The 7023-nt window shown below is 35.1% G+C and overlaps 9 non-coding genes across 9 annotated transcripts; 4 read left to right on the plus strand and 5 right to left on the minus strand.

Annotated features, from left to right (window-relative positions):
• Positions 1-200: 200 nt before the first annotated feature.
• Trnar-acg (transfer RNA arginine (anticodon ACG)) lies at positions 201-273 on the minus strand. The gene has a single exon. It is a non-coding gene; the product is annotated as a tRNA-Arg (tRNA).
• A 268-nt stretch (positions 274-541) lies between these two features.
• Trnad-guc (transfer RNA aspartic acid (anticodon GUC)) lies at positions 542-613 on the plus strand. The gene has a single exon. It is a non-coding gene; the product is annotated as a tRNA-Asp (tRNA).
• A 245-nt stretch (positions 614-858) lies between these two features.
• Positions 859-931, minus strand: Trnar-acg (transfer RNA arginine (anticodon ACG)). The gene has a single exon. It is a non-coding gene; the product is annotated as a tRNA-Arg (tRNA).
• A 268-nt stretch (positions 932-1199) lies between these two features.
• Trnad-guc (transfer RNA aspartic acid (anticodon GUC)) lies at positions 1200-1271 on the plus strand. The gene has a single exon. It is a non-coding gene; the product is annotated as a tRNA-Asp (tRNA).
• Positions 1272-1516: 245 nt separating this feature from the next.
• On the minus strand, positions 1517-1589 carry Trnar-acg (transfer RNA arginine (anticodon ACG)). Its single transcript has one exon. It is a non-coding gene; the product is annotated as a tRNA-Arg (tRNA).
• A 268-nt stretch (positions 1590-1857) lies between these two features.
• Positions 1858-1929, plus strand: Trnad-guc (transfer RNA aspartic acid (anticodon GUC)). The gene has a single exon. It is a non-coding gene; the product is annotated as a tRNA-Asp (tRNA).
• A 245-nt stretch (positions 1930-2174) lies between these two features.
• On the minus strand, positions 2175-2247 carry Trnar-acg (transfer RNA arginine (anticodon ACG)). Its single transcript has one exon. It is a non-coding gene; the product is annotated as a tRNA-Arg (tRNA).
• A 268-nt stretch (positions 2248-2515) lies between these two features.
• Trnad-guc (transfer RNA aspartic acid (anticodon GUC)) lies at positions 2516-2587 on the plus strand. Its single transcript has one exon. It is a non-coding gene; the product is annotated as a tRNA-Asp (tRNA).
• A 245-nt stretch (positions 2588-2832) lies between these two features.
• Trnar-acg (transfer RNA arginine (anticodon ACG)) lies at positions 2833-2905 on the minus strand. Its single transcript has one exon. It is a non-coding gene; the product is annotated as a tRNA-Arg (tRNA).
• Between the last annotated feature and the right edge of the window lie 4118 nt (positions 2906-7023).

The raw sequence follows: 7023 nt of genomic DNA on the forward strand, positions 1-7023 counted from the left end.
TGGCAAACAGCCACAACATATAATATATGTGCTAATAAAAGATTCCACCAAAACCCTAGCTATCAATGAGTTCAAATTGTTTCTGACGTTTGGATACTCTATAATCTGTTCAGACATTTCTTTTAAATGTAACTTCTGACTGTCCACTATATATGCGTGTTTCAAAAGGGAGTGTTAAAAAGCATTGACAAAAAACTATCCGAGCTTGCCAGGATTCGAACCTGGAATCTTCTGATCCGTAGTCAGACGCGTTATCCGTTGCGCCACAAGCCCTTAGACGCTGGTGTTCCTATTTTACTCTATATACCTTTGACTCTACGAATTGTCTTCAATGATATCTCGCATTGCCTTGTCCATCTTAGATGCATTATTATAACTCCCAGAATCAAACTTTTTTCTGCAAATAACACTCCTATTCGTTATGATGCACACTTATATCTCTCAGTTGAGGGAAGCGGGAAAAGTAGCTTTTCTGGCTTTTGTGTTGGTAATTTCTAAAAGTTTAGCTTTATCTGTTAAAATTTGTGCTCTCACCGTCAAGTCCTCGGTAGTATAGTGGTTAGTATCCCCGCCTGTCACGCGGGAGACCGGGGTTCGATTCCCCGCCGGGGAGGACATTATTTTTGTTATATCCTTCTAACATGTTGAATGTAAAGATTGGCAAACAGCCACAACATATAATATATGTGCTAATAAAAGATTCCACCAAAACCCTAGCTATCAATGAGTTCAAATTGTTTCTGACGTTTGGATACTCTATAATCTGTTCAGACATTTCTTTTAAATGTAACTTCTGACTGTCCACTATATATGCGTGTTTCAAAAGGGAGTGTTAAAAAGCATTGACAAAAAACTATCCGAGCTTGCCAGGATTCGAACCTGGAATCTTCTGATCCGTAGTCAGACGCGTTATCCGTTGCGCCACAAGCCCTTAGACGCTGGTGTTCCTATTTTACTCTATATACCTTTGACTCTACGAATTGTCTTCAATGATATCTCGCATTGCCTTGTCCATCTTAGATGCATTATTATAACTCCCAGAATCAAACTTTTTTCTGCAAATAACACTCCTATTCGTTATGATGCACACTTATATCTCTCAGTTGAGGGAAGCGGGAAAAGTAGCTTTTCTGGCTTTTGTGTTGGTAATTTCTAAAAGTTTAGCTTTATCTGTTAAAATTTGTGCTCTCACCGTCAAGTCCTCGGTAGTATAGTGGTTAGTATCCCCGCCTGTCACGCGGGAGACCGGGGTTCGATTCCCCGCCGGGGAGGACATTATTTTTGTTATATCCTTCTAACATGTTGAATGTAAAGATTGGCAAACAGCCACAACATATAATATATGTGCTAATAAAAGATTCCACCAAAACCCTAGCTATCAATGAGTTCAAATTGTTTCTGACGTTTGGATACTCTATAATCTGTTCAGACATTTCTTTTAAATGTAACTTCTGACTGTCCACTATATATGCGTGTTTCAAAAGGGAGTGTTAAAAAGCATTGACAAAAAACTATCCGAGCTTGCCAGGATTCGAACCTGGAATCTTCTGATCCGTAGTCAGACGCGTTATCCGTTGCGCCACAAGCCCTTAGACGCTGGTGTTCCTATTTTACTCTATATACCTTTGACTCTACGAATTGTCTTCAATGATATCTCGCATTGCCTTGTCCATCTTAGATGCATTATTATAACTCCCAGAATCAAACTTTTTTCTGCAAATAACACTCCTATTCGTTATGATGCACACTTATATCTCTCAGTTGAGGGAAGCGGGAAAAGTAGCTTTTCTGGCTTTTGTGTTGGTAATTTCTAAAAGTTTAGCTTTATCTGTTAAAATTTGTGCTCTCACCGTCAAGTCCTCGGTAGTATAGTGGTTAGTATCCCCGCCTGTCACGCGGGAGACCGGGGTTCGATTCCCCGCCGGGGAGGACATTATTTTTGTTATATCCTTCTAACATGTTGAATGTAAAGATTGGCAAACAGCCACAACATATAATATATGTGCTAATAAAAGATTCCACCAAAACCCTAGCTATCAATGAGTTCAAATTGTTTCTGACGTTTGGATACTCTATAATCTGTTCAGACATTTCTTTTAAATGTAACTTCTGACTGTCCACTATATATGCGTGTTTCAAAAGGGAGTGTTAAAAAGCATTGACAAAAAACTATCCGAGCTTGCCAGGATTCGAACCTGGAATCTTCTGATCCGTAGTCAGACGCGTTATCCGTTGCGCCACAAGCCCTTAGACGCTGGTGTTCCTATTTTACTCTATATACCTTTGACTCTACGAATTGTCTTCAATGATATCTCGCATTGCCTTGTCCATCTTAGATGCATTATTATAACTCCCAGAATCAAACTTTTTTCTGCAAATAACACTCCTATTCGTTATGATGCACACTTATATCTCTCAGTTGAGGGAAGCGGGAAAAGTAGCTTTTCTGGCTTTTGTGTTGGTAATTTCTAAAAGTTTAGCTTTATCTGTTAAAATTTGTGCTCTCACCGTCAAGTCCTCGGTAGTATAGTGGTTAGTATCCCCGCCTGTCACGCGGGAGACCGGGGTTCGATTCCCCGCCGGGGAGGACATTATTTTTGTTATATCCTTCTAACATGTTGAATGTAAAGATTGGCAAACAGCCACAACATATAATATATGTGCTAATAAAAGATTCCACCAAAACCCTAGCTATCAATGAGTTCAAATTGTTTCTGACGTTTGGATACTCTATAATCTGTTCAGACATTTCTTTTAAATGTAACTTCTGACTGTCCACTATATATGCGTGTTTCAAAAGGGAGTGTTAAAAAGCATTGACAAAAAACTATCCGAGCTTGCCAGGATTCGAACCTGGAATCTTCTGATCCGTAGTCAGACGCGTTATCCGTTGCGCCACAAGCCCTTAGACGCTGGTGTTCCTATTTTACTCTATATACCTTTGACTCTACGAATTGTCTTCAATGATATCTCGCATTGCCTTGTCCATCTTAGATGCATTATTATAACTCCCAGAATCAAACTTTTTTCTGCAAATAACACTCCTATTCGTTATGATGCACACTTATATCTCTCAGTTGAGGGAAGCGGGAAAAGTAGCTTTTCTGGCTTTTATATTCCTGACTACACACTGGTTCCCGGAAACATTGGTTGTACAATCACAAAGTGCTTTTCGGAACAGCAGGATAATTTTTCCCTTCTAGAAAATAAGTTATTTTTCATTATTCAAAGTCATTTTACAACGCAGGTGATACAGTGATCTCAAATCTGTAAGCTTTAATTCAACAACAAAAAATGTCAAATTATTGTACACAATTACAAGTTTACAGCTATGCGTAGGAACTATTTTGTTTAAATATGTACTACTTTCTGGTATGTTCTTTCCTTACCGGGCCGAATTTTTTGGTTTACATGTAGTTATCTATATTTCCTCCTTAAATAATGGAGCACTACCCTTATCATAAGAGTAATGTCGAAGCTAGGCTATTAAACATGGAAGTAAAAACAAAAATTGGCAATGAGAAAGTCATATGTACATTTGTAGTACTCAGCTTTTCACAGTAATTATAATGAAAATTAAGAATGTCCATAATGCATCAAAATTGTGCATAATACACAAGCACATCAATATTATCATTTAGAGGTGCTTAACTGTTACATTGCGAGAAAATGAATTAAATGCATGTAGGGTATGCATATAAGTAGATAGGTTGGATTATCATATTGACATGTATGCATCCACTCACATATTTTTAATTTTACAGATTAAATAGGGAAACTGTCTTTTGATATAGAGCTATTAGTATAAAAAGTCAACAATATCAACTATCTTCTAGAATGGTAGAATTATCAAAAACAATCAAAGTTTTACTGGATAAACTTGGACGAACCTTTGACTCTTTTGTACTGTACTCATAGTAATTTTCCGTTTGATTTTCTTATTGGATTTTCTAAGTAATTGTAGATAGATGTTTTTGTGTTCTGTTAAATTGTTATACGATGATGACTGATGTACCCATATTTTGACTATTTTGTTTATTGTGTCTGTTTAGTTTACGCATCAATGTAAATATAACGGAATTTGATGAGACTGTCATCAAAGTGAGAGGGTTAGCGCTATAAAACCAGGTTTAATCCACCATTTTCTACATTTGAAAATGTCTGTACCAAGTCAGGAATATGACAGTTCTTGTCAATTCGTTTTTGATGCGTTTTGTTATTTGATTTTGCCATGTGATTATGGACTTTTCGAATTGATTTTCCTTTAAGTTCAGTATTTTTGTGATCTTACTCTTACATGACATAAGGTACTACTTGTAAAGAATTATCCGTATATTAACTAATAAAGTTATCTCCTCTTTGGTCAGAAATATAAACTATGTATGTGCGCTGAATTCCCCACTCTATGGTTCCGGTGATTCTTGCAATGTTCATAAAGAAGATAAGAATTTGTTTCCCAAGGGTTAATTTTATCTTGTTTTGATCTACTAGAGTTTTATTTGTATTTGTCTGAGTTCTTTCCTTTCTATCAGTACTAACATTTCTTTGTGATTCAAGTCCATATATATTCCCTCCGGTTTATATAATCCTTCCATCCTATTTTGACTCTTTAAAATCCTAAATTGAGGTAAATTAAACGGCCTTCCAATACTTTTCGATTCCTAACAACAATGAAGAGACATTAATTGTCAAAATCTGGATATGGTGTAATAAAAATTAACACCACATGTTACGGTTTACCATCTTTGACGCAATTTATTGTTTTCTATTTGTTATTAAATTAAGATCCATTTTGTTAAACCTTGTGATCAATTTAATTGGCAATCGTTAATGGTAGTCAGCAGGGTTTAAGAACATCAGTTGTGCATTCTGTTAGTCAAATGCGTTTTGTTAAAATATGTAAAGTGTTGTTTGTGCTGTATTTAGACCTCTCTACAACGAAATTTGTAACCGCACACGTATAAAAAAAATGCGGTTTTTATTCAACGCAATCATAGGTTTAAACGTTGTTTTCAATTTTGACTTGTTTCTATATATGTGTGTGTGCATCTTGGTACTGCATATGTTCTCAATAGTATATCAGCTATGCAAACCAGCTATGTAGCAATATTTTCTTCAAATGTTAATTCTGTTACATTTTATTCTAAGGCCTATGGCGTTGTGGTATACAGCTTCATATCTATTTAATAAGTTGATTTTCATAAGACCCTTTTCGTGTGGTGCAATAATGTATCCAGAGCTCTTTGTTCATCTTCTATGTTATTTGCCAGTACAGTAGTATCATTTACACATGTCATATAGGTGCTGGGTCTGGTTCCTGCTATAACACCGGCACTGTTTACAATACCTATCCAGTATCACATTGCTCTGACATTTGAAGAGGATAGTTAATAATCTTGAACCCTGTTGCACCCCCCGCAGTAAATAAATCACCCGCAGTAAATAAATCTCTTCGCATGGGGTTGATATCGTTTCGACCCACCGCGGCAAAAGTCAGCAGTCTATATAAGTTTACTAGAAGTATCTACAGTTTCCTACAGTTTCGTACAGCTTATTGAAAAGGATTTCATGGTTCAGTTTGTCAAAATCTTTGTCTACAGCAAGGGTAATTAAGTTTGTTAATATCTTCGGTATCTTACTTTCTTCTTCAATTGCTTCTGATTTTCAATTGCTTCTGATTTCATGAATGCTACACACAGATATATATCTTTTTCTGTTGATCCTATTTGAAGACAATTTTATATGGTGTTAACTATGGTTTCAACTATAGTTTTGAGTATATATACTTTGTAGTATTTTGGCAAATGTCTTTGTTGCAGTTATTCTTCTAAAGCTATAGCAGTGTCCGTGTTATCTTTTCCCCCTTTTTTATGAATGGTGTAAGACTCCCATTTTTAAGAAGAACGAGACATGGATTATATGGCTGTATTTTAAATTACCTCATGGTCAATACCAAATATCTTTTCTGTTTATGCTTTTTTCATTACTTTTTATATCTCAATGCATGTCAAAACTTGGTTCTTATGTTGGAGTAGCTAATTGACTTGTCATTCATTTTGAGTATATTTGTATATGATATTGGGGGTTTTCTTTACATGTTAATAAATTTGTAAAAGAAATAGTAACAGTGGTTGATGCTTTCATAATTTGTCTGCAGTTGTATCTTTATGTAAGGCGAGGCATAAGCTTGTCTTTCTATATTTCTTAATATTTCTTTTGCTGCTGTCATTTCAATCTTAAGTTCGTTATTACTACCTTGAAGTGCATCATTAATCTTTCATATTCTATTTGATATTCTTAATAACAGGAACCAGAGCTACGTCTCAAAAATCTGCACGGTACTATTGAGTTAAAAGACCCTGCAATGTGATATTCAAAAAGTCCCTATAATAGCATAAACATTAAAAATAATTTAAACACTTTTTTACATTGTAATTGCCTTCCTTGAGTTAAAAGATTTAGGCATCGTTTTTGGAAGAATTCTTATGAACAACTTATGTCAAAATGAATAATTTTGATAATTATATAAATATGAAGACAATCGATTGAATGATGTTTTCCTCCTGTCATTTTCTAAAAGTTCCATGGCGAGTGTTTCTATAATCTGGTACCAAAGTAGAAAGAAACAGTACAGAAATCTGTATCTTTTTTTTTATAATGTTTCGTTTTCCTTCGTATAATGTTTATAGCCTCAGTAAGATACAATGCCATGCATATCCATTTGAGTATAATATGTTTGAAGCCATTGTCACCATAGTTTTTCCGTCGATCATTATTGTAATATTTTATAATTACATTAAATGTATGTTTCACTATAATACGTTATTCTGATTGGCTAACTGTACATCACGTGGTATTCCTTAAGCAGTTGTATCACACAATAAAACTTTCCATTCATGATGACACGAGGTCCCACAATAAAGTGCACAGGTAAATGAAATAAAAACTTGATAAAAGGCGTGTTTTTATGATCCTATAGGTAAAAATGTAATTATAAGTATTGAATGCTTTTTTTTTGTAACT

The sequence above is a fragment of the Mytilus galloprovincialis genome, chromosome 8 (genome assembly GCF_965363235.1).
Source record: "Mytilus galloprovincialis chromosome 8, xbMytGall1.hap1.1, whole genome shotgun sequence".
Taxonomy (NCBI): domain Eukaryota; kingdom Metazoa; phylum Mollusca; class Bivalvia; order Mytilida; family Mytilidae; genus Mytilus; species Mytilus galloprovincialis.